The sequence below is a fragment of the Triturus cristatus genome, chromosome 11 (genome assembly GCF_964204655.1).
Source record: "Triturus cristatus chromosome 11, aTriCri1.1, whole genome shotgun sequence".
Taxonomy (NCBI): domain Eukaryota; kingdom Metazoa; phylum Chordata; class Amphibia; order Caudata; family Salamandridae; genus Triturus; species Triturus cristatus.
The window spans coordinates 1,143,402,707-1,143,425,773 of NC_140594.1; the positions used below are offsets into that span (position 1 = coordinate 1,143,402,707).

The window sequence follows — 23,067 nt, forward strand, 5'->3', positions numbered from 1 at the left end:
TTGTACTGCTGCTTTCCATTTCTTCTCTTCTGCACAGCTTTATCCTTGGTTTCAATCCCCAGTTCTTTACCCTCTGCAAGACAATTTCTACAGCTTTTCATGTTGGTATCCACACCAAATGCACGATTGGAACCGGTGCAAGATTGCCACTGCACTCGGCGTTGTAACATCTGGAACCTAGAGGACACACATCAGAGGGTGTTGGTGGTATAGTGGTGAGCATAGCTGCCTTCCAAGCAGTTGACCCGGGTTCGATTCCCGGCCAACGCAGTGCAAATATTTATATATTCTCCAAGCAGGATATATTTTAATGCAACATGTCACAAAACTGAAATATCAGAAACAGAATAATCAGCCGTTATATAAAAAAATAAACAAACACGTAGGTAGACATCTCGATCGCCTCATCTGCTACATTCATTGTCCCAATATATGCTATTTTCCATAAAGCACTCACCACTCACATGTGCTGATAATAAATATTTTGCTGGGGGCAGGCAATGAAAGGGCTGAGCCCCGACCAGACATTATAACCCCAGCATCCCTATTTTAAAAAGCATTTCTAGGCGATATCTAGCCTCTGAAAATAATAGGCAAGATCCACCGATAAATCTGGCAAAAGTCCCCAAGATTTTGTGCATACTTGTGCTCTCACCTGAATGCAGCGCCACCTTGTAACCATCGGATGTAACTGCGACTCAGAAAAATGTTTTATCAGAGGGCAAGTTGAGATGACTCCAAGTGGCAGATTTCCACGGAAAGAGCCTCTCGCTGCAGCAGGAAGGTTGGATACTTCAAATTGGCATAGTTTCCTGTCCAGCGTCCTCTCACGTCCCGAACGCTCCCAAACGCTCAAAAGCCTCACACCGGGCAAGCCCTCACCGGGTAGATCTCTGGCTCCCAGGTAAAGCCAAATCCTGAGTATGCTAGTGCTAGGATCACAGAGAAAGGACAGGGACAGAGAGCTGCTGTCTTGGTAAAGGCCTGAAACGGCTAATTCCTAAGAGGGTCTGCACTTTCAGTTATGACTGACTGTGAGTGGGGAAGATGAAGATTTTCTGTACCCAGCATACCTTGCGATGTGCTTAGGCAAATGAGGAGAGAGCCCCACCAATCCCTTGCCACTCCGCTGAAAGCTCCTCCTCTGCATAAAGAGAGCACTTTCACAAGGGAGCAGAGTGGCGCAGCGGAAGCGTGCTTGGCCCATAACCCAGAGGTCAATGGATCGAAACCATCCTCTGCTAATATTGCTTGATTTTTCTTCCTAGGACTAATCTGTCATTTCCACCCTGCCAGCAAGGAAAAGCGCAGGCTTGTGCTAGCTATGTGAGAAAAGACTTCTCAACTATCTGTCTCTGCTGTAAATCAAGAGAGTGATCGTCAAAGGATCAACCCTATACTTTGAAAGTAAAGATACCCAATTAGAAGCATAAATGACAGGTGGGACCTTCACACGTTTTTCGGGGCATGCTTTGAATTTAATTCTTCCCTTTTTGTTCTGCTTTTATCAATCTCCTATGCATTTCATGGAATTTACTCCCTTTCTCTTCGCTGCTTTGCTTCCGATGCTGCCCATATGCTCATTTCCACTATTTGTACTGCTGCTTTCCATTTCTTCTCTTCTGCACAGCTTTATCCTTGGTTTCAATCCCCAGTTCTTTACCCACTGCAAGACAATTTCTACAGCTTTTCATGTTGGTATCCACACCAAATGCACGATTGGAACCGGTGCAAGATTGCCACTGCACTCGGTGTTGTAACATCTGGAACCTAGAGGACACACATCAGAGGGCGTTGGTGGTATAGTGGTGAGCATAGCTGCTTTCCAAGCAGTTGACCCGGGTTCGATTCCCGGCCAACGCAGTGCAAATATTTATATATTCTCCAAGCAGGATATATTTTAATGCAACATGTCACAAAACTGAAATATCAGAAACAGAATAATCAGCCGTTATATAAAAAAATAATCAAACACGTAGGTAGACATCTCGATCGCCTCATCTGCTACATTCATTGTCCCAATATATGCTATTTTCCATAAAGCACTCACCACTCACATGTGCTGATAATAAATATTTTGCTGGGGGCAGGCAATGAAAGGGCTGCGCCCCGACCAGAAATTATAACCCCAGCATCCCTATGTTAAAAAGCATTTCTAGGCGATATCTAGCCTCTGAAAATAATAGGCAAGATCCACCGATAAATCTGGCAAAAGTCCCCAAGATTTTGTGCATACTTGTGTTCTCACCTGAATGCAGCGCCACCTTGTAACCATCGGATGTAACTGCGGCTCAGAAAAATGTTTTATCAGAGGGCAAGTTGAGAGGACTCCAAGTGGCAGATTTCCACGGAAAGAGCCTCTCACTGCAGCAGGAAGGTTGGATACTTCAAATTGGCATAGTTTCCTGTCCAGCGTCCTCTCACGTCCCGAACGCTCCCAAACGCTCAAAAGCCTCCCCTCACCGGGTAGATCTCTGGCTCCCAGGTAAAGCCAAATCCTGAGTATGCTAGTGCTAGGATCACAGAGAAAGGACAGGGACAGAGAGCTGCTGTCTTGGTAAAGGCCTGAAACGGCTAATTCCTAAGAGGGTCTGCACTTTCAGTTATGACTGACTGTGAGTGGGGAAGATGAAGATTTTCTGTACCCAGCATACCTTGCGATGTGCTTAGGCAAATGAGGAGAGAGCCCCACCAATCCCTTGCCACTCCGCTGAAAGCTCCTCCTCTGCATAAAGAGAGCACTTTCACAAGGGAGCAGAGTGGCGCAGCGGAAGCGTGCTGGGCCCATAACCCAGAGGTCGATGGATCGAAACCATCCTCTGCTAATATTGCTTGATTTTTCTTCCTAGGACTAATCTGTCATTTACACCCTGCCAGCAAGGAAAAGCGCAGGCTTGTGCTAGCTATGTGAGAAAAGACTTCTCAACTATCTGTCTCTGCTGTAAATCAAGAGAGTGATCGTCAAAGGATCAACCCTATACTTTGAAAGTAAAGATACCCAATTAGAAGCATAAATGACAGGTGGGACCTTCACACGTTTTTCGGGGCATGCTTTGAATTTAATTCTTCCCTTTTTGTTCTGCTTTTATCAATCTCCTATGCATTTCATGGAATTTACTCCCTTTCTCTTCGCTGCTTTGCTTCCGATGCTGCCCATATGCTCATTTCCACTATTTGTACTGCTGCTTTCCATTTCTTCTCTTCTGCACAGCTTTATCCTTGGTTTCAATCCCCAGTTCTTTACCCTCTGCAAGACAATTTCTACAGCTTTTCATGTTGGTATCCACACCAAATGCACGATTGGAACCGGTGCAAGATTGCCACTGCACTCGGCGTTGTAACATCTGGAACCTAGAGGACACACATCAGAGGGTGTTGGTGGTATAGTGGTGAGCATAGCTGCCTTCCAAGCAGTTGACCCGGGTTCGATTCCCGGCCAACGCAGTGCAAATATTTATATATTCTCCAAGCAGGATATATTTTAATGCAACATGTCACAAAACTGAAATATCAGAAACAGAATAATCAGCCGTTATATAAAAAAATAAACAAACACGTAGGTAGACATCTCGATCGCCTCATCTGCTACATTCATTGTCCCAATATATGCTATTTTCCATAAAGCACTCACCACTCACATGTGCTGATAATAAATATTTTGCTGGGGGCAGGCAATGAAAGGGCTGAGCCCCGACCAGACATTATAACCCCAGCATCCCTATTTTAAAAAGCATTTCTAGGCGATATCTAGCCTCTGAAAATAATAGGCAAGATCCACCGATAAATCTGGCAAAAGTCCCCAAGATTTTGTGCATACTTGTGCTCTCACCTGAATGCAGCGCCACCTTGTAACCATCGGATGTAACTGCGGCTCAGAAAAATGTTTTATCAGAGGGCAAGTTGAGAGGACTCCAAGTGGCAGATTTCCACGGAAAGAGCCTCTCGCTGCAGCAGGAAGGTTGGATACTTCAAATTGGCATAGTTTCCTGTCCAGCGTCCTCTCACGTCCCGAACGCTCCCAAACGCTCAAAAGCCTCGCCCTCACCGGGTAGATCTCTGGCTCCCAGGTAAAGCCAAATCCTGAGTATGCTAGTGCTAGGATCACAGAGAAAGGACAGGGACAGAGAGCTGCTGTCTTGGTAAAGGCCTGAAACGGCTAATTCCTAAGAGGGTCTGCACTTTCAGTTATGACTGACTGTGAGTGGGGAAGATGAAGATTTTCTGTACCCAGCATACCTTGCGATGTGCTTAGGCAAATGAGGAGAGAGCCCCACCAATCCCTTGCCACTCCGCTGAAAGCTCCTCCTCTGCATAAAGAGAGCACTTTCACAAGGGAGCAGAGTGGCGCAGCGGAAGCGTGCTGGGCCCATAACCCAGAGGTCGATGGATCGAAACCATCCTCTGCTAATATTGCTTGATTTTTCTTCCTAGGACTAATCTGTCATTTCCACCCTGCCAGCAAGGAAAAGCGCAGGCTTGTGCTAGCTATGTGAGAAAAGACTTCTCAACTATCTGTCTCTGCTGTAAATCAAGAGAGTGATCGTCAAAGGATCAACCCTATACTTTGAAAGTAAAGATACCCAATTAGAAGCATAAATGACAGGTGGGACCTTCACACGTTTTTCGGGGCATGCTTTGAATTTAATTATTCCCTTTTTGTTCTGCTTTTATCAATCTCCTATGCATTTCATGGAATTTACTCCCTTTCTCTTCGCTGCTTTGCTTCCGATGCTGCCCATATGCTCATTTCCACTATTTGTACTGCTGCTTTCCATTTCTTCTCTTCTGCACAGCTTTATCCTTGGTTTCAATCCCCAGTTCTTTACCCTCTGCAAGACAATTTCTACAGCTTTTCATGTTGGTATCCACACCAAATGCACGATTGGAACCGGTGCAAGATTGCCACTGCACTCGGCGTTGTAACATCTGGAACCTAGAGGACACACATCAGAGGGTGTTGGTGGTATAGTGGTGAGCATAGCTGCCTTCCAAGCAGTTGACCCGGGTTCGATTCCCGGCCAACGCAGTGCAAATATTTATATATTCTCCAAGCAGGATATATTTTAATGCAACATGTCACAAAACTGAAATATCAGAAACAGAATAATCAGCCGTTATATAAAAAAATAAACAAACACGTAGGTAGACATCTCGATCGCCTCATCTGCTACATTCATTGTCCCAATATATGCTATTTTCCATAAAGCACTCACCACTCACATGTGCTGATAATAAATATTTTGCTGGGGGCAGGCAATGAAAGGGCTGAGCCCCGACCAGACATTATAACCCCAGCATCCCTATTTTAAAAAGCATTTCTAGGCGATATCTAGCCTCTGAAAATAATAGGCAAGATCCACCGATAAATCTGGCAAAAGTCCCCAAGATTTTGTGCATACTTGTGCTCTCACCTGAATGCAGCGCCACCTTGTAACCATCGGATGTAACTGCGACTCAGAAAAATGTTTTATCAGAGGGCAAGTTGAGATGACTCCAAGTGGCAGATTTCCACGGAAAGAGCCTCTCGCTGCAGCAGGAAGGTTGGATACTTCAAATTGGCATAGTTTCCTGTCCAGCGTCCTCTCACGTCCCGAACGCTCCCAAACGCTCAAAAGCCTCACACCGGGCAAGCCCTCACCGGGTAGATCTCTGGCTCCCAGGTAAAGCCAAATCCTGAGTATGCTAGTGCTAGGATCACAGAGAAAGGACAGGGACAGAGAGCTGCTGTCTTGGTAAAGGCCTGAAACGGCTAATTCCTAAGAGGGTCTGCACTTTCAGTTATGACTGACTGTGAGTGGGGAAGATGAAGATTTTCTGTACCCAGCATACCTTGCGATGTGCTTAGGCAAATGAGGAGAGAGCCCCACCAATCCCTTGCCACTCCGCTGAAAGCTCCTCCTCTGCATAAAGAGAGCACTTTCACAAGGGAGCAGAGTGGCGCAGCGGAAGCGTGCTGGGCCCATAACCCAGAGGTCGATGGATCGAAACCATCCTCTGCTAATATTGCTTGATTTTTCTTCCTAGGACTAATCTGTCATTTCCACCCTGCCAGCAAGGAAAAGCGCAGGCTTGTGCTAGCTATGTGAGAAAAGACTTCTCAACTATCTGTCTCTGCTGTAAATCAAGAGAGTGATCGTCAAAGGATCAACCCTATACTTTGAAAGTAAAGATACCCAATTAGAAGCATAAATGACAGGTGGGACCTTCACACGTTTTTCGGGGCATGCTTTGAATTTAATTCTTCCCTTTTTGTTCTGCTTTTATCAATCTCCTATGCATTTCATGGAATTTACTCCCTTTCTCTTCGCTGCTTTGCTTCCGATGCTGCCCATATGCTCATTTCCACTATTTGTACTGCTGCTTTCCATTTCTTCTCTTCTGCACAGCTTTATCCTTGGTTTCAATCCCCAGTTCTTTACCCTCTGCAAGACAATTTCTACAGCTTTTCATGTTGGTATCCACACCAAATGCACGATTGGAACCGGTGCAAGATTGCCACTGCACTCGGCGTTGTAACATCTGGAACCTAGAGGACACACATCAGAGGGTGTTGGTGGTATAGTGGTGAGCATAGCTGCCTTCCAAGCAGTTGACCCGGGTTCGATTCCCGGCCAACGCAGTGCAAATATTTATATATTCTCCAAGCAGGATATATTTTAATGCAACATGTCACAAAACTGAAATATCAGAAACAGAATAATCAGCCGTTATATAAAAAAATAAACAAACACGTAGGTAGACATCTCGATCGCCTCATCTGCTACATTCATTGTCCCAATATATGCTATTTTCCATAAAGCACTCACCACTCACATGTGCTGATAATAAATATTTTGCTGGGGGCAGGCAATGAAAGGGCTGAGCCCCGACCAGACATTATAACCCCAGCATCCCTATTTTAAAAAGCATTTCTAGGCGATATCTAGCCTCTGAAAATAATAGGCAAGATCCACCGATAAATCTGGCAAAAGTCCCCAAGATTTTGTGCATACTTGTGCTCTCACCTGAATGCAGCGCCACCTTGTAACCATCGGATGTAACTGCGACTCAGAAAAATGTTTTATCAGAGGGCAAGTTGAGATGACTCCAAGTGGCAGATTTCCACGGAAAGAGCCTCTCGCTGCAGCAGGAAGGTTGGATACTTCAAATTGGCATAGTTTCCTGTCCAGCGTCCTCTCACGTCCCGAACGCTCCCAAACGCTCAAAAGCCTCACACCGGGCAAGCCCTCACCGGGTAGATCTCTGGCTCCCAGGTAAAGCCAAATCCTGAGTATGCTAGTGCTAGGATCACAGAGAAAGGACAGGGACAGAGAGCTGCTGTCTTGGTAAAGGCCTGAAACGGCTAATTCCTAAGAGGGTCTGCACTTTCAGTTATGACTGACTGTGAGTGGGGAAGATGAAGATTTTCTGTACCCATCATACCTTGCGATGTGCTTAGGCAAATGAGGAGAGAGCCCCACCAATCCCTTGCCACTCCGCTGAAAGCTCCTCCTCTGCATAAAGAGAGCACTTTCACAAGGGAGCAGAGTGGCGCAGCGGAAGCGTGCTTGGCCCATAACCCAGAGGTCAATGGATCGAAACCATCCTCTGCTAATATTGCTTGATTTTTCTTCCTAGGACTAATCTGTCATTTCCACCCTGCCAGCAAGGAAAAGCGCAGGCTTGTGCTAGCTATGTGAGAAAAGACTTCTCAACTATCTGTCTCTGCTGTAAATCAAGAGAGTGATCGTCAAAGGATCAACCCTATACTTTGAAAGTAAAGATACCCAATTAGAAGCATAAATGACAGGTGGGACCTTCACACGTTTTTCGGGGCATGCTTTGAATTTAATTCTTCCCTTTTTGTTCTGCTTTTATCAATCTCCTATGCATTTCATGGAATTTACTCCCTTTCTCTTCGCTGCTTTGCTTCCGATGCTGCCCATATGCTCATTTCCACTATTTGTACTGCTGCTTTCCATTTCTTCTCTTCTGCACAGCTTTATCCTTGGTTTCAATCCCCAGTTCTTTACCCACTGCAAGACAATTTCTACAGCTTTTCATGTTGGTATCCACACCAAATGCACGATTGGAACCGGTGCAAGATTGCCACTGCACTCGGCGTTGTAACATCTGGAACCTAGAGGACACACATCAGAGGGCGTTGGTGGTATAGTGGTGAGCATAGCTGCCTTCCAAGCAGTTGACCCGGGTTCGATTCCCGGCCAACGCAGTGCAAATATTTATATATTCTCCAAGCAGGATATATTTTAATGCAACATGTCACAAAACTGAAATATCAGAAACAGAATAATCAGCCGTTATATAAAAAAATAATCAAACACGTAGGTAGACATCTCGATCGCCTCATCTGCTACATTCATTGTCCCAATATATGCTATTTTCCATAAAGCACTCACCACTCACATGTGCTGATAATAAATATTTTGCTGGGGGCAGGCAATGAAAGGGCTGCGCCCCGACCAGAAATTATAACCCCAGCATCCCTATGTTAAAAAGCATTTCTAGGCGATATCTAGCCTCTGAAAATAATAGGCAAGATCCACCGATAAATCTGGCAAAAGTCCCCAAGATTTTGTGCATACTTGTGTTCTCACCTGAATGCAGCGCCACCTTGTAACCATCGGATGTAACTGCGGCTCAGAAAAATGTTTTATCAGAGGGCAAGTTGAGAGGACTCCAAGTGGCAGATTTCCACGGAAAGAGCCTCTCACTGCAGCAGGAAGGTTGGATACTTCAAATTGGCATAGTTTCCTGTCCAGCGTCCTCTCACGTCCCGAACGCTCCCAAACGCTCAAAAGCCTCCCCTCACCGGGTAGATCTCTGGCTCCCAGGTAAAGCCAAATCCTGAGTATGCTAGTGCTAGGATCACAGAGAAAGGACAGGGACAGAGAGCTGCTGTCTTGGTAAAGGCCTGAAACGGCTAATTCCTAAGAGGGTCTGCACTTTCAGTTATGACTGACTGTGAGTGGGGAAGATGAAGATTTTCTGTACCCAGCATACCTTGCGATGTGCTTAGGCAAATGAGGAGAGAGCCCCACCAATCCCTTGCCACTCCGCTGAAAGCTCCTCCTCTGCATAAAGAGAGCACTTTCACAAGGGAGCAGAGTGGCGCAGCGGAAGCGTGCTGGGCCCATAACCCAGAGGTCGATGGATCGAAACCATCCTCTGCTAATATTGCTTGATTTTTCTTCCTAGGACTAATCTGTCATTTACACCCTGCCAGCAAGGAAAAGCGCAGGCTTGTGCTAGCTATGTGAGAAAAGACTTCTCAACTATCTGTCTCTGCTGTAAATCAAGAGAGTGATCGTCAAAGGATCAACCCTATACTTTGAAAGTAAAGATACCCAATTAGAAGCATAAATGACAGGTGGGACCTTCACACGTTTTTCGGGGCATGCTTTGAATTTAATTCTTCCCTTTTTGTTCTGCTTTTATCAATCTCCTATGCATTTCATGGAATTTACTCCCTTTCTCTTCGCTGCTTTGCTTCCGATGCTGCCCATATGCTCATTTCCACTATTTGTACTGCTGCTTTCCATTTCTTCTCTTCTGCACAGCTTTGTCCTTGGTTTCAATCCCCAGTTCTTTACCCTCTGCAAGACAATTTCTACAGCTTTTCATGTTGGTATCCACACCAAATGCACGATTGGAACCGGTGCAAGATTGCCACTGCACTCGGCGTTGTAACATCTGGAACCTAGAGGACACACATCAGAGGGCGTTGGTGGTATAGTGGTGAGCATAGCTGCCTTCCAAGCAGTTGACCCGGGTTCGATTCCCGGCCAACGCAGTGCAAATATTTATATATTCTCCAAGCAGGATATATTTTAATGCAACATGTCACAAAACTGAAATATCAGAAACAGAATAATCAGCCGTTATATAAAAAAATAAACAAACACGTAGGTAGACATCTCGATCGCCTCATCTGCTACATTCATTGTCCCAATATATGCTATTTTCCATAAAGCACTCACCACTCACATGTGCTGATAATAAATATTTTGCTGGGGGCAGGCAATGAAAGGGCTGAGCCCCGACCAGACATTATAACCCCAGCATCCCTATTTTAAAAAGCATTTCTAGGCGATATCTAGCCTCTGAAAATAATAGGCAAGATCCACCGATAAATCTGGCAAAAGTCCCCAAGATTTTGTGCATACTTGTGCTCTCACCTGAATGCAGCGCCACCTTGTAACCATCGGATGTAACTGCGGCTCAGAAAAATGTTTTATCAGAGGGCAAGTTGAGAGGACTCCAAGTGGCAGATTTCCACGGAAAGAGCCTCTCGCTGCAGCAGGAAGGTTGGATACTTCAAATTGGCATAGTTTCCTGTCCAGCGTCCTCTCACGTCCCGAAAGCTCCCAAACGCTCAAAAGCCTCGCCCTCACCGGGTAGATCTCTGGCTCCCAGGTAAAGCCAAATCCTGAGTATGCTAGTGCTAGGATCACAGAGAAAGGACAGGGACAGAGAGCTGCTGTCTTGGTAAAGGCCTGAAACGGCTAATTCCTAAGAGGGTCTGCACTTTCAGTTATGACTGACTGTGAGTGGGGAAGATGAAGATTTTCTGTACCCAGCATACCTTGCGATGTGCTTAGGCAAATGAGGAGAGAGCCCCACCAATCCCTTGCCACTCCGCTGAAAGCTCCTCCTCTGCATAAAGAGAGCACTTTCACAAGGGAGCAGAGTGGCGCAGCGGAAGCGTGCTTGGCCCATAACCCAGAGGTCAATGGATCGAAACCATCCTCTGCTAATATTGCTTGATTTTTCTTCCTAGGACTAATCTGTCATTTCCACCCTGCCAGCAAGGAAAAGCGCAGGCTTGTGCTAGCTATGTGAGAAAAGACTTCTCAACTATCTGTCTCTGCTGTAAATCAAGAGAGTGATCGTCAAAGGATCAACCCTATACTTTGAAAGTAAAGATACCCAATTAGAAGCATAAATGACAGGTGGGACCTTCACACGTTTTTCGGGGCATGCTTTGAATTTAATTCTTCCCTTTTTGTTCTGCTTTTATCAATCTCCTATGCATTTCATGGAATTTACTCCCTTTCTCTTCGCTGCTTTGCTTCCGATGCTGCCCATATGCTCATTTCCACTATTTGTACTGCTGCTTTCCATTTCTTCTCTTCTGCACAGCTTTATCCTTGGTTTCAATCCCCAGTTCTTTACCCACTGCAAGACAATTTCTACAGCTTTTCATGTTGGTATCCACACCAAATGCACGATTGGAACCGGTGCAAGATTGCCACTGCACTCGGCGTTGTAACATCTGGAACCTAGAGGACACACATCAGAGGGCGTTGGTGGTATAGTGGTGAGCATAGCTGCCTTCCAAGCAATTGACCCGGGTTCGATTCCCGGCCAACGCAGTGCAAATATTTATATATTCTCCAAGCAGGATATATTTTAATGCAACATGTCACAAAACTGAAATATCAGAAACAGAATAATCAGCCGTTATATAAAAAAATAATCAAACACGTAGGTAGACATCTCGATCGCCTCATCTGCTACATTCATTGTCCCAATATATGCTATTTTCCATAAAGCACTCACCACTCACATGTGCTGATAATAAATATTTTGCTGGGGGCAGGCAATGAAAGGGCTGCGCCCCGACCAGAAATTATAACCCCAGCATCCCTATGTTAAAAAGCATTTCTAGGCGATATCTAGCCTCTGAAAATAATAGGCAAGATCCACCGATAAATCTGGCAAAAGTCCCCAAGATTTTGTGCATACTTGTGTTCTCACCTGAATGCAGCGCCACCTTGTAACCATCGGATGTAACTGCGGCTCAGAAAAATGTTTTATCAGAGGGCAAGTTGAGAGGACTCCAAGTGGCAGATTTCCACGGAAAGAGCCTCTCACTGCAGCAGGAAGGTTGGATACTTCAAATTGGCATAGTTTCCTGTCCAGCGTCCTCTCACGTCCCGAACGCTCAAAAGCCTCACACCGGGCAAGCCCTCACCGGGTAGATCTCTGGCTCCCAGGTAAAGCCAAATCCTGAGTATGCTAGTGCTAGGATCACAGAGAAAGGACAGGGACAGAGAGCTGCTGTCTTGGTAAAGGCCTGAAACGGCTAATTCCTAAGAGGGTCTGCACTTTCAGTTATGACTGACTGTGAGTGGGGAAGATGAAGATTTTCTGTACCCAGCATACCTTGCGATGTGCTTAGGCAAATGAGGAGAGAGCCCCACCAATCCCTTGCCACTCCGCTGAAAGCTCCTCCTCTGCATAAAGAGAGCACTTTCACAAGGGAGCAGAGTGGCGCAGCGGAAGCGTGCTTGGCCCATAACCCAGAGGTCGATGGATCGAAACCATCCTCTGCTAATATTGCTTGATTTTTCTTCCTAGGACTAATCTGTCATTTCCACCCTGCCAGCAAGGAAAAGCGCAGGCTTGTGCTAGCTATGTGAGAAAAGACTTCTCAACTATCTGTCTCTGCTGTAAATCAAGAGAGTGATCGTCAAAGGATCAACCCTATACTTTGAAAGTAAAGATACCCAATTAGAAGCATAAATGACAGGTGGGACCTTCACACGTTTTTCGGGGCATGCTTTGAATTTAATTCTTCCCTTTTTGTTCTGCTTTTATCAATCTCCTATGCATTTCATGGAATTTACTCCCTTTCTCTTCGCTGCTTTGCTTCCGATGCTGCGCATATGCTCATTTCCACTATTTGTACTGCTGCTTTCCATTTCTTCTCTTCTGCACAGCTTTATCCTTGGTTTCAATCCCCAGTTCTTTACCCTCTGCAAGACAATTTCTACAGCTTTTCATGTTGGTATCCACACCAAATGCACGATTGGAACCGGTGCAAGATTGCCACTGCACTCGGCGTTGTAACATCTGGAACCTAGAGGACACACATCAGAGGGTGTTGGTGGTATAGTGGTGAGCATAGCTGCCTTCCAAGCAGTTGACCCGGGTTCGATTCCCGGCCAACGCAGTGCAAATATTTATATATTCTCCAAGCAGGATATATTTTAATGCAACATGTCACAAAACTGAAATATCAGAAACAGAATAATCAGCCGTTATATAAAAAAATAAACAAACACGTAGGTAGACATCTCGATCGCCTCATCTGCTACATTCATTGTCCCAATATATGCTATTTTCCATAAAGCACTCACCACTCACATGTGCTGATAATAAATATTTTGCTGGGGGCAGGCAATGAAAGGGCTGAGCCTCGACCAGACATTATAACCCCAGCATCCCTATTTTAAAAAGCATTTCTAGGCGATATCTAGCCTCTGAAAATAATAGGCAAGATCCACCGATAAATCTGGCAAAAGTCCCCAAGATTTTGTGCATACTTGTGCTCTCACCTGAATGCAGCGCCACCTTGTAACCATCGGATGTAACTGCGACTCAGAAAAATGTTTTATCAGAGGGCAAGTTGAGATGACTCCAAGTGGCAGATTTCCACGGAAAGAGCCTCTCGCTGCAGCAGGAAGGTTGGATACTTCAAATTGGCATAGTTTCCTGTCCAGCGTCCTCTCACGTCCCGAACGCTCCCAAACGCTCAAAAGCCTCACACCGGGCAAGCCCTCACCGGGTAGATCTCTGGCTCCCAGGTAAAGCCAAATCCTGAGTATGCTAGTGCTAGGATCACAGAGAAAGGACAGGGACAGAGAGCTGCTGTCTTGGTAAAGGCCTGAAACGGCTAATTCCTAAGAGGGTCTGCACTTTCAGTTATGACTGACTGTGAGTGGGGAAGATGAAGATTTTCTGTACCCATCATACCTTGCGATGTGCTTAGGCAAATGAGGAGAGAGCCCCACCAATCCCTTGCCACTCCGCTGAAAGCTCCTCCTCTGCATAAAGAGAGCACTTTCACAAGGGAGCAGAGTGGCGCAGCGGAAGCGTGCTTGGCCCATAACCCAGAGGTCAATGGATCGAAACCATCCTCTGCTAATATTGCTTGATTTTTCTTCCTAGGACTAATCTGTCATTTCCACCCTGCCAGCAAGGAAAAGCGCAGGCTTGTGCTAGCTATGTGAGAAAAGACTTCTCAACTATCTGTCTCTGCTGTAAATCAAGAGAGTGATCGTCAAAGGATCAACCCTATACTTTGAAAGTAAAGATACCCAATTAGAAGCATAAATGACAGGTGGGACCTTCACACGTTTTTCGGGGCATGCTTTGAATTTAATTCTTCCCTTTTTGTTCTGCTTTTATCAATCTCCTATGCATTTCATGGAATTTACTCCCTTTCTCTTCGCTGCTTTGCTTCCGATGCTGCCCATATGCTCATTTCCACTATTTGTACTGCTGCTTTCCATTTCTTCTCTTCTGCACAGCTTTATCCTTGGTTTCAATCCCCAGTTCTTTACCCACTGCAAGACAATTTCTACAGCTTTTCATGTTGGTATCCACACCAAATGCACGATTGGAACCGGTGCAAGATTGCCACTGCACTCGGCGTTGTAACATCTGGAACCTAGAGGACACACATCAGAGGGCGTTGGTGGTATAGTGGTGAGCATAGCTGCCTTCCAAGCAGTTGACCCGGGTTCGATTCCCGGCCAACGCAGTGCAAATATTTATATATTCTCCAAGCAGGATATATTTTAATGCAACATGTCACAAAACTGAAATATCAGAAACAGAATAATCAGCCGTTATATAAAAAAATAATCAAACACGTAGGTAGACATCTCGATCGCCTCATCTGCTACATTCATTGTCCCAATATATGCTATTTTCCATAAAGCACTCACCACTCACATGTGCTGATAATAAATATTTTGCTGGGGGCAGGCAATGAAAGGGCTGCGCCCCGACCAGAAATTATAACCCCAGCATCCCTATGTTAAAAAGCATTTCTAGGCGATATCTAGCCTCTGAAAATAATAGGCAAGATCCACCGATAAATCTGGCAAAAGTCCCCAAGATTTTGTGCATACTTGTGTTCTCACCTGAATGCAGCGCCACCTTGTAACCATCGGATGTAACTGCGGCTCAGAAAAATGTTTTATCAGAGGGCAAGTTGAGAGGACTCCAAGTGGCAGATTTCCACGGAAAGAGCCTCTCACTGCAGCAGGAAGGTTGGATACTTCAAATTGGCATAGTTTCCTGTCCAGCGTCCTCTCACGTCCCGAACGCTCCCAAACGCTCAAAAGCCTCCCCTCACCGGGTAGATCTCTGGCTCCCAGGTAAAGCCAAATCCTGAGTATGCTAGTGCTAGGATCACAGAGAAAGGACAGGGACAGAGAGCTGCTGTCTTGGTAAAGGCCTGAAACGGCTAATTCCTAAGAGGGTCTGCACTTTCAGTTATGACTGACTGTGAGTGGGGAAGATGAAGATTTTCTGTACCCAGCATACCTTGCGATGTGCTTAGGCAAATGAGGAGAGAGCCCCACCAATCCCTTGCCACTCCGCTGAAAGCTCCTCCTCTGCATAAAGAGAGCACTTTCACAAGGGAGCAGAGTGGCGCAGCGGAAGCGTGCTGGGCCCATAACCCAGAGGTCGATGGATCGAAACCATCCTCTGCTAATATTGCTTGATTTTTCTTCCTAGGACTAATCTGTCATTTACACCCTGCCAGCAAGGAAAAGCGCAGGCTTGTGCTAGCTATGTGAGAAAAGACTTCTCAACTATCTGTCTCTGCTGTAAATCAAGAGAGTGATCGTCAAAGGATCAACCCTATACTTTGAAAGTAAAGATACCCAATTAGAAGCATAAATGACAGGTGGGACCTTCACACGTTTTTCGGGGCATGCTTTGAATTTAATTCTTCCCTTTTTGTTCTGCTTTTATCAATCTCCTATGCATTTCATGGAATTTACTCCCTTTCTCTTCGCTGCTTTGCTTCCGATGCTGCCCATATGCTCATTTCCACTATTTGTACTGCTGCTTTCCATTTCTTCTCTTCTGCACAGCTTTGTCCTTGGTTTCAATCCCCAGTTCTTTACCCTCTGCAAGACAATTTCTACAGCTTTTCATGTTGGTATCCACACCAAATGCACGATTGGAACCGGTGCAAGATTGCCACTGCACTCGGCGTTGTAACATCTGGAACCTAGAGGACACACATCAGAGGGCGTTGGTGGTATAGTGGTGAGCATAGCTGCCTTCCAAGCAGTTGACCCGGGTTCGATTCCCGGCCAACGCAGTGCAAATATTTATATATTCTCCAAGCAGGATATATTTTAATGCAACATGTCACAAAACTGAAATATCAGAAACAGAATAATCAGCCGTTATATAAAAAAATAAACAAACACGTAGGTAGACATCTCGATCGCCTCATCTGCTACATTCATTGTCCCAATATATGCTATTTTCCATAAAGCACTCACCACTCACATGTGCTGATAATAAATATTTTGCTGGGGGCAGGCAATGAAAGGGCTGAGCCCCGACCAGACATTATAACCCCAGCATCCCTATTTTAAAAAGCATTTCTAGGCGATATCTAGCCTCTGAAAATAATAGGCAAGATCCACCGATAAATCTGGCAAAAGTCCCCAAGATTTTGTGCATACTTGTGCTCTCACCTGAATGCAGCGCCACCTTGTAACCATCGGATGTAACTGCGGCTCAGAAAAATGTTTTATCAGAGGGCAAGTTGAGAGGACTCCAAGTGGCAGATTTCCACGGAAAGAGCCTCTCGCTGCAGCAGGAAGGTTGGATACTTCAAATTGGCATAGTTTCCTGTCCAGCGTCCTCTCACGTCCCGAAAGCTCCCAAACGCTCAAAAGCCTCGCCCTCACCGGGTAGATCTCTGGCTCCCAGGTAAAGCCAAATCCTGAGTATGCTAGTGCTAGGATCACAGAGAAAGGACAGGGACAGAGAGCTGCTGTCTTGGTAAAGGCCTGAAACGGCTAATTCCTAAGAGGGTCTGCACTTTCAGTTATGACTGACTGTGAGTGGGGAAGATGAAGATTTTCTGTACCCAGCATACCTTGCGATGTGCTTAGGCAAATGAGGAGAGAGCCCCACCAATCCCTTGCCACTCCGCTGAAAGCTCCTCCTCTGCATAAAGAGAGCACTTTCACAAGGGAGCAGAGTGGCGCAGCGGAAGCGTGCTTGGCCCATAACCCAGAGGTCAATGGATCGAAACCATCCTCTGCTAATATTGCTTGATTTTTCTTCCTAGGACTAATCTGTCATTTCCACCCTGCCAGCAAGGAAAAGCGCAGGCTTGTGCTAGCTATGTGAGAAAAGACTTCTCAACTATCTGTCTCTGCTGTAAATCAAGAGAGTGATCGTCAAAGGATCAACCCTATACTTTGAAAGTAAAGATACCCAATTAGAAGCATAAATGACAGGTGGGACCTTCACACGTTTTTCGGGGCATGCTTTGAATTTAATTCTTCCCTTTTTGTTCTGCTTTTATCAATCTCCTATGCATTTCATGGAATTTACTCCCTTTCTCTTCGCTGCTTTGCTTCCGATGCTGCCCATATGCTCATTTCCACTATTTGTACTGCTGCTTTCCATTTCTTCTCTTCTGCACAGCTTTATCCTTGGTTTCAATCCCCAGTTCTTTACCCACTGCAAGACAATTTCTACAGCTTTTCATGTTGGTATCCACACCAAATGCACGATTGGAACCGGTGCAAGATTGCCACTGCACTCGGCGTTGTAACATCTGGAACCTAGAGGACACACATCAGAGGGCGTTGGTGGTATAGTGGTGAGCATAGCTGCCTTCCAAGCAATTGACCCGGGTTCGATTCCCGGCCAACGCAGTGCAAATATTTATATATTCTCCAAGCAGGATATATTTTAATGCAACATGTCACAAAACTGAAATATCAGAAACAGAATAATCAGCCGTTATATAAAAAAATAATCAAACACGTAGGTAGACATCTCGATCGCCTCATCTGCTACATTCATTGTCCCAATATATGCTATTTTCCATAAAGCACTCACCACTCACATGTGCTGATAATAAATATTTTGCTGGGGGCAGGCAATGAAAGGGCTGCGCCCCGACCAGAAATTATAACCCCAGCATCCCTATGTTAAAAAGCATTTCTAGGCGATATCTAGCCTCTGAAAATAATAGGCAAGATCCACCGATAAATCTGGCAAAAGTCCCCAAGATTTTGTGCATACTTGTGTTCTCACCTGAATGCAGCGCCACCTTGTAACCATCGGATGTAACTGCGGCTCAGAAAAATGTTTTATCAGAGGGCAAGTTGAGAGGACTCCAAGTGGCAGATTTCCACGGAAAGAGCCTCTCACTGCAGCAGGAAGGTTGGATACTTCAAATTGGCATAGTTTCCTGTCCAGCGTCCTCTCACGTCCCGAACGCTCAAAAGCCTCACACCGGGCAAGCCCTCACCGGGTAGATCTCTGGCTCCCAGGTAAAGCCAAATCCTGAGTATGCTAGTGCTAGGATCACAGAGAAAGGACAGGGACAGAGAGCTGCTGTCTTGGTAAAGGCCTGAAACGGCTAATTCCTAAGAGGGTCTGCACTTTCAGTTATGACTGACTGTGAGTGGGGAAGATGAAGATTTTCTGTACCCAGCATACCTTGCGATGTGCTTAGGCAAATGAGGAGAGAGCCCCACCAATCCCTTGCCACTCCGCTGAAAGCTCCTCCTCTGCATAAAGAGAGCACTTTCACAAGGGAGCAGAGTGGCGCAGCGGAAGCGTGCTTGGCCCATAACCCAGAGGTCGATGGATCGAAACCATCCTCTGCTAATATTGCTTGATTTTTCTTCCTAGGACTAATCTGTCATTTCCACCCTGCCAGCAAGGAAAAGCGCAGGCTTGTGCTAGCTATGTGAGAAAAGACTTCTCAACTATCTGTCTCTGCTGTAAATCAAGAGAGTGATCGTCAAAGGATCAACCCTATACTTTGAAAGTAAAGATACCCAATTAGAAGCATAAATGACAGGTGGGACCTTCACACGTTTTTCGGGGCATGCTTTGAATTTAATTCTTCCCTTTTTGTTCTGCTTTTATCAATCTCCTATGCATTTCATGGAATTTACTCCCTTTCTCTTCGCTGCTTTGCTTCCGATGCTGCGCATATGCTCATTTCCACTATTTGTACTGCTGCTTTCCATTTCTTCTCTTCTGCACAGCTTTATCCTTGGTTTCAATCCCCAGTTCTTTACCCTCTGCAAGACAATTTCTACAGCTTTTCATGTTGGTATCCACACCAAATGCACGATTGGAACCGGTGCAAGATTGCCACTGCACTCGGCGTTGTAACATCTGGAACCTAGAGGACACACATCAGAGGGTGTTGGTGGTATAGTGGTGAGCATAGCTGCCTTCCAAGCAGTTGACCCGGGTTCGATTCCCGGCCAACGCAGTGCAAATATTTATATATTCTCCAAGCAGGATATATTTTAATGCAACATGTCACAAAACTGAAATATCAGAAACAGAATAATCAGCCGTTATATAAAAAAATAAACAAACACGTAGGTAGACATCTCGATCGCCTCATCTGCTACATTCATTGTCCCAATATATGCTATTTTCCATAAAGCACTCACCACTCACATGTGCTGATAATAAATATTTTGCTGGGGGCAGGCAATGAAAGGGCTGAGCCTCGACCAGACATTATAACCCCAGCATCCCTATTTTAAAAAGCATTTCTAGGCGATATCTAGCCTCTGAAAATAATAGGCAAGATCCACCGATAAATCTGGCAAAAGTCCCCAAGATTTTGTGCATACTTGTGCTCTCACCTGAATGCAGCGCCACCTTGTAACCATCGGATGTAACTGCGACTCAGAAAAATGTTTTATCAGAGGGCAAGTTGAGATGACTCCAAGTGGCAGATTTCCACGGAAAGAGCCTCTCGCTGCAGCAGGAAGGTTGGATACTTCAAATTGGCATAGTTTCCTGTCCAGCGTCCTCTCACGTCCCGAACGCTCCCAAACGCTCAAAAGCCTCACACCGGGCAAGCCCTCACCGGGTAGATCTCTGGCTCCCAGGTAAAGCCAAATCCTGAGTATGCTAGTGCTAGGATCACAGAGAAAGGACAGGGACAGAGAGCTGCTGTCTTGGTAAAGGCCTGAAACGGCTAATTCCTAAGAGGGTCTGCACTTTCAGTTATGACTGACTGTGAGTGGGGAAGATGAAGATTTTCTGTACCCAGCATACCTTGCGATGTGCTTAGGCAAATGAGGAGAGAGCCCCACCAATCCCTTGCCACTCCGCTGAAAGCTCCTCCTCTGCATAAAGAGAGCACTTTCACAAGGGAGCAGAGTGGCGCAGCGGAAGCGTGCTGGGCCCATAACCCAGAGGTCGATGGATCGAAACCATCCTCTGCTAATATTGCTTGATTTTTCTTCCTAGGACTAATCTGTCATTTCCACCCTGCCAGCAAGGAAAAGCGCAGGCTTGTGCTAGCTATGTGAGAAAAGACTTCTCAACTATCTGTCTCTGCTGTAAATCAAGAGAGTGATCGTCAAAGGATCAACCCTATACTTTGAAAGTAAAGATACCCAATTAGAAGCATAAATGACAGGTGGGACCTTCACACGTTTTTCGGGGCATGCTTTGAACTTAATTCTTCCCTTTTTGTTCTGCTTTTATCAATCTCCTATGCATTTCATGGAATTTACTCCCTTTCTCTTCGCTGCTTTGCTTCCGATGCTGCCCATATGCTCATTTCCACTATTTGTACTGCTGCTTTCCATTTCTTCTCTTCTGCACAGCTTTGTCCTTGGTTTCAATCCCCAGTTCTTTACCCTCTGCAAGACAATTTCTACAGCTTTTCATGTTGGTATCCACACCAAATGCACGATTGGAACCGGTGCAAGATTGCCACTGCACTCGGCGTTGTAACATCTGGAACCTAGAGGACACACATCAGAGGGCGTTGGTGGTATAGTGGTGAGCATAGCTGCCTTCCAAGCAATTGACCCGGGTTCGATTCCCGGCCAACGCAGTGCAAATATTTATATATTCTCCAAGCAGGATATATTTTAATGCAACATGTCACAAAACTGAAATATCAGAAACAGAATAATCAGCCGTTATATAAAAAAATAATCAAACACGTAGGTAGACATCTCGATCGCCTCATCTGCTACATTCATTGTCCCAATATATGCTATTTTCCATAAAGCACTCACCACTCACATGTGCTGATAATAAATATTTTGCTGGGGGCAGGCAATGAAAGGGCTGCGCCCCGACCAGAAATTATAACCCCAGCATCCCTATGTTAAAAAGCATTTCTAGGCGATATCTAGCCTCTGAAAATAATAGGCAAGATCCACCGATAAATCTGGCAAAAGTCCCCAAGATTTTGTGCATACTTGTGTTCTCACCTGAATGCAGCGCCACCTTGTAACCATCGGATGTAACTGCGGCTCAGAAAAATGTTTTATCAGAGGGCAAGTTGAGAGGACTCCAAGTGGCAGATTTCCACGGAAAGAGCCTCTCACTGCAGCAGGAAGGTTGGATACTTCAAATTGGCATAGTTTCCTGTCCAGCGTCCTCTCACGTCCCGAACGCTCAAAAGCCTCACACCGGGCAAGCCCTCACCGGGTAGATCTCTGGCTCCCAGGTAAAGCCAAATCCTGAGTATGCTAGTGCTAGGATCACAGAGAAAGGACAGGGACAGAGAGCTGCTGTCTTGGTAAAGGCCTGAAACGGCTAATTCCTAAGAGGGTCTGCACTTTCAGTTATGACTGACTGTGAGTGGGGAAGATGAAGATTTTCTGTACCCAGCATACCTTGCGATGTGCTTAGGCAAATGAGGAGAGAGCCCCACCAATCCCTTGCCACTCCGCTGAAAGCTCCTCCTCTGCATAAAGAGAGCACTTTCACAAGGGAGCAGAGTGGCGCAGCGGAAGCGTGCTTGGCCCATAACCCAGAGGTCGATGGATCGAAACCATCCTCTGCTAATATTGCTTGATTTTTCTTCCTAGGACTAATCTGTCATTTCCACCCTGCCAGCAAGGAAAAGCGCAGGCTTGTGCTAGCTATGTGAGAAAAGACTTCTCAACTATCTGTCTCTGCTGTAAATCAAGAGAGTGATCGTCAAAGGATCAACCCTATACTTTGAAAGTAAAGATACCCAATTAGAAGCATAAATGACAGGTGGGACCTTCACACGTTTTTCGGGGCATGCTTTGAATTTAATTCTTCCCTTTTTGTTCTGCTTTTATCAATCTCCTATGCATTTCATGGAATTTACTCCCTTTCTCTTCGCTGCTTTGCTTCCGATGCTGCGCATATGCTCATTTCCACTATTTGTACTGCTGCTTTCCATTTCTTCTCTTCTGCACAGCTTTATCCTTGGTTTCAATCCCCAGTTCTTTACCCTCTGCAAGACAATTTCTACAGCTTTTCATGTTGGTATCCACACCAAATGCACGATTGGAACCGGTGCAAGATTGCCACTGCACTCGGCGTTGTAACATCTGGAACCTAGAGGACACACATCAGAGGGTGTTGGTGGTATAGTGGTGAGCATAGCTGCCTTCCAAGCAGTTGACCCGGGTTCGATTCCCGGCCAACGCAGTGCAAATATTTATATATTCTCCAAGCAGGATATATTTTAATGCAACATGTCACAAAACTGAAATATCAGAAACAGAATAATCAGCCGTTATATAAAAAAATAAACAAACACGTAGGTAGACATCTCGATCGCCTCATCTGCTACATTCATTGTCCCAATATATGCTATTTTCCATAAAGCACTCACCACTCACATGTGCTGATAATAAATATTTTGCTGGGGGCAGGCAATGAAAGGGCTGAGCCTCGACCAGACATTATAACCCCAGCATCCCTATTTTAAAAAGCATTTCTAGGCGATATCTAGCCTCTGAAAATAATAGGCAAGATCCACCGATAAATCTGGCAAAAGTCCCCAAGATTTTGTGCATACTTGTGCTCTCACCTGAATGCAGCGCCACCTTGTAACCATCGGATGTAACTGCGACTCAGAAAAATGTTTTATCAGAGGGCAAGTTGAGATGACTCCAAGTGGCAGATTTCCACGGAAAGAGCCTCTCGCTGCAGCAGGAAGGTTGGATACTTCAAATTGGCATAGTTTCCTGTCCAGCGTCCTCTCACGTCCCGAACGCTCCCAAACGCTCAAAAGCCTCA

General features: G+C 45.6%; 12 non-coding genes across 12 annotated transcripts; all 12 read left to right on the forward strand.

Annotated features, from left to right (window-relative positions):
* The first annotated feature begins 198 nt into the window (after window positions 1–198).
* Window positions 199–270, forward strand: TRNAG-UCC (transfer RNA glycine (anticodon UCC)). Its single transcript has one exon. It is a non-coding gene; the product is annotated as a tRNA-Gly (tRNA).
* Window positions 271–1,791: 1,521 nt separating this feature from the next.
* TRNAG-UCC (transfer RNA glycine (anticodon UCC)) lies at window positions 1,792–1,863 on the forward strand. The gene has a single exon. It is a non-coding gene; the product is annotated as a tRNA-Gly (tRNA).
* Window positions 1,864–3,372: 1,509 nt separating this feature from the next.
* TRNAG-UCC (transfer RNA glycine (anticodon UCC)) lies at window positions 3,373–3,444 on the forward strand. Its single transcript has one exon. It is a non-coding gene; the product is annotated as a tRNA-Gly (tRNA).
* A 1,510-nt stretch (window positions 3,445–4,954) lies between these two features.
* Window positions 4,955–5,026, forward strand: TRNAG-UCC (transfer RNA glycine (anticodon UCC)). The gene has a single exon. It is a non-coding gene; the product is annotated as a tRNA-Gly (tRNA).
* Window positions 5,027–6,547: 1,521 nt separating this feature from the next.
* TRNAG-UCC (transfer RNA glycine (anticodon UCC)) lies at window positions 6,548–6,619 on the forward strand. The gene has a single exon. It is a non-coding gene; the product is annotated as a tRNA-Gly (tRNA).
* Window positions 6,620–8,140: 1,521 nt separating this feature from the next.
* TRNAG-UCC (transfer RNA glycine (anticodon UCC)) lies at window positions 8,141–8,212 on the forward strand. The gene has a single exon. It is a non-coding gene; the product is annotated as a tRNA-Gly (tRNA).
* Window positions 8,213–9,721: 1,509 nt separating this feature from the next.
* Window positions 9,722–9,793, forward strand: TRNAG-UCC (transfer RNA glycine (anticodon UCC)). Its single transcript has one exon. It is a non-coding gene; the product is annotated as a tRNA-Gly (tRNA).
* A 3,093-nt stretch (window positions 9,794–12,886) lies between these two features.
* TRNAG-UCC (transfer RNA glycine (anticodon UCC)) lies at window positions 12,887–12,958 on the forward strand. Its single transcript has one exon. It is a non-coding gene; the product is annotated as a tRNA-Gly (tRNA).
* A 1,521-nt stretch (window positions 12,959–14,479) lies between these two features.
* On the forward strand, window positions 14,480–14,551 carry TRNAG-UCC (transfer RNA glycine (anticodon UCC)). The gene has a single exon. It is a non-coding gene; the product is annotated as a tRNA-Gly (tRNA).
* A 1,509-nt stretch (window positions 14,552–16,060) lies between these two features.
* TRNAG-UCC (transfer RNA glycine (anticodon UCC)) lies at window positions 16,061–16,132 on the forward strand. The gene has a single exon. It is a non-coding gene; the product is annotated as a tRNA-Gly (tRNA).
* Window positions 16,133–19,225: 3,093 nt separating this feature from the next.
* TRNAG-UCC (transfer RNA glycine (anticodon UCC)) lies at window positions 19,226–19,297 on the forward strand. Its single transcript has one exon. It is a non-coding gene; the product is annotated as a tRNA-Gly (tRNA).
* Window positions 19,298–22,401: 3,104 nt separating this feature from the next.
* Window positions 22,402–22,473, forward strand: TRNAG-UCC (transfer RNA glycine (anticodon UCC)). Its single transcript has one exon. It is a non-coding gene; the product is annotated as a tRNA-Gly (tRNA).
* Window positions 22,474–23,067: the final 594 nt, after the last annotated feature.